General features: G+C 31.1%; 1 long non-coding RNA gene across 1 annotated transcript; it reads right to left on the reverse strand.

The window, feature by feature from the left end:
• Positions 1 to 321: 321 nt before the first annotated feature.
• LOC111389062 lies at positions 322 to 2,366 on the reverse strand. Its single transcript, XR_002701670.1, has 2 exons — positions 1,548 to 2,366; positions 322 to 734 (listed from the first exon to the last, which is right to left on the reverse strand). It is a non-coding gene; the product is annotated as an uncharacterized LOC111389062 (long non-coding RNA).
• Positions 2,367 to 3,249: the final 883 nt, after the last annotated feature.

Genomic DNA, 3,249 nt, shown 5'->3' on the forward strand with positions numbered 1-3,249 from the left:
GTGAAAAACTAACACGCGGATGTAACCTATGACCTGTGCACACAAAGGCAATCAAATCCGTGACCTGTGACCTTGGACTCGTGACCTGTGACTTGTACCTGTGACCTTGGACTTGTGACAAAAATCCTGTGACCTGAGCATACAAATCTGTGACCTAATCATATAAATCAAACACCTGGGACCTAGGCATCGAAGTGATTAACAACTGAAAATGTAACATCTAAATGATACTAAGAGAACTGTGCCCTTAGAGAATGTAAGTTGCATTGAGCATTCAAACAACAGTAGAAATGTGAAACCATTAGAAAATTGGAAAACACATGATCAAATGCAATTCCACTATTGCATTAACGTAAACATTCGAAATTTCCATTTATCTGTTCCCAACATTTCAAAATATCAAAAAAATCGCAAATCTACTAGCCACTAAACTAAAATTCTATAATCATTCAATTTCAATCTCTCTCCCCTTGGCTTCACCCGTGTTGTCGACCTCTTGATCTCTTTATGTTTAAAGAGTAATGTAGCAATGTCCAGCCTAGCTCATCTAGCATCAATTGGGGCTGCAATATGATTTCGTGGCATTCCATGTAGTATGAAAAGCATGTGTCTGCTAGGATAGCCAGTTGTTCATCAGTGAATTTCGATGTGAAATTTGACAAAACAGTCTTTTTCGTATTGATTGTAATTTTACCCGAAAATCAACAATCTCTCAGGATAATATACTTCCATTCCTGCATCACAGTAAAGAGAGGGTAAACATGTCGGATTCTCAAATTGATCACATCATATTTACATTGTGCACGAAATCAAGAACATTTTACTGTCGACGAACCATTACAAAAATATCTCACAATCTAAGGATAGTTCTTAATATTGATCACAATCCACAATTAGTGTGGTAACAATCCATATTGGTCACACGAAAACATCTCACAATATCAAGATATTTCATAATCTTCGTCTTAATCCACATTTCACGAATTGGTCACACAAATCAGGGTGGTCACAATCCTTATTGGTCACACGAAAACATCTCACAATATGAAGATAGTTCATAATCTTGGTCACAATCTACATTTCATGCATTGTTCACACAAATAATACTGGTCACAACCTATATTGGTCACACTCATATTGGCCACAATCCATATTCCTAAATAGTGTGGTGTATGATTTCATTTATGCTACAATATAGTTATTGCATTGATTCCCAGAATCCCCCCATCATAGCATTTACAATGAGATTGCCTATGCAAGCACCAAAATCTAGCACACTAGAACATCTCACAATATAATGATATTTCATTATCTTGGTCACAAACATTTCAGGCATTAGTCACACAAATCAGGGTGGCCACACGAAAACATCTCACAATCTGAAGATAGTTCATAATATTGGGCACAATCCACATTTCGCGCATTGTTCACATAAATATCATTGGAAAGATTTCCTAACAAATTGACAATATGCTATTCATACTCACCCAAATTAATTAGAAAAATGAATTACCCATAATCTCAAAGGAAAAAAAAAATCAACTTACAGTTTTCGATTTTGATTTTCACGAGTCAGTCGGCGTTTTGGGGATTTCTTCACGAACTCTCTTTTTTACTTTCGGGCTTCTTCTCTTTCCTAGTTCACTTCTAGATGTGTCGCCGAAAATGGATCGAGATTTCCGGTCACAACTCTTCGTAATGGCCATTTTACAAGATTACCGATACCAACCCTTCCCTCCATGTTCGATCTTCTTGGAAAGCAAACAGAACTGCGCGACTTTAGAGATTTTGCTTAGGTACCATGAGAGAATGAGGTAGTAGGTTTGACTGTCGATTGAAATGAAGTAGGATATTTTTGTGAAATTTGGGTAAAAATCAATTTGGTTTTATTGATTGATAGGGGGTATGTTCGAAGATTTTACAATTTCTAAGAGATTGTTTACTATTTTGAAAACTTTCTCTCTGTAATTTTCAAGTTAAAAGCGGAAGCATTCAAGATGAATAAATATTTATTTAAAGCATAATAAAATATTAATTAAAACCTGATTTTTGTATTATGAAACTTAATCCTTGGTTTATGAAATTGGATCTTTAAATACCGGCCAGGCTGTAATTTCCTCTCTTTATTGCTAATTGTGGACGAGACAGCTTAATTAATTAAAAAATTATTACAAATTGACAAGAACTCGTTTTGTAGAACATTCAAAAATTAAAAGTTATTTTTTTAGAATAGAGTGATATAGAAAGGTAATTAACACAAAAGCTTTCCAGCTTTTAATATGATTGTGCAAAATGTTTCTACCATTTATTTTTTGACATTTTCACCATTTTTTTCACATTTCATTATGAAAATAATCATTTTCATCTATTTTTTTCAATTAAAAGCTGTAAAATGATTAATATATCCCTCTTTAAATAAAACAAAAATAAAGAAAAGAAAAATAAATAACAAATTGCAACTATATTCCAAAAAATTTCAAAAAATACAATTAAATAATTAAAAAAGAAAGTGATAAATAGATGCGATTTGTTCATTATTTTTCTTTTCTTTATTTTTGCTTCATTTAAATAGGTTTGTATATTCGTCATTTTATAACCTTTTCAACTGAGAAAAATATATGAAAATGATAATTTTCGCAATGAAATATGAAAGTAAGGGTAAAAAGTCAAAAAGATAAAAATGTATAAATATTTTATACATTAACATTAAAATGTAAGAACATTTTGTATTAATTATTCTTATAGAGAATATTGCCTATCGTGGACCAAATAGCTTCATTAATAAACTATAGCAAATTAACGAGATTAAAGGCATGTTTGATAAGACTTTCAAAAAGTTAAAAGTTATTTTTGAAATTAAAAAATTGTTTTTGAAAATATTTGGATAATATTATGCAAGTGCTTGGTTTAAATAGAAAAATACTTAAAGAAAATTGATATAAATAACTTCCTCAAGAAATTCTTATACAAGTGAAAGCAAAAATGGAAAAGCTGGCAAACAGATTCTAAAGTTAATAAACAACGAATATAAGAATTCTTCAAGCTTCCAATTGGATACAATTATTTGGTTTGCAACATGGGATCAAAGGAACTTTCAGTGCTTAATTTGTCATTATCATCCATTAAAATCTTTTGTCTATTTATTTTAAAAAATATCCTCCTCACAAAACTTTAAAGATGGGACGCTAAAGACCTTCAAAGTTAAGGTTCAACTTCTTTTTTTTTTTTTTTTTTTTTTTTTTTTTAATC

This window comes from Olea europaea, unplaced genomic scaffold (assembly GCF_002742605.1).
Source record: "Olea europaea var. sylvestris unplaced genomic scaffold, O_europaea_v1 scaffold555, whole genome shotgun sequence".
In the NCBI taxonomy this organism is placed as follows: domain Eukaryota; kingdom Viridiplantae; phylum Streptophyta; class Magnoliopsida; order Lamiales; family Oleaceae; genus Olea; species Olea europaea.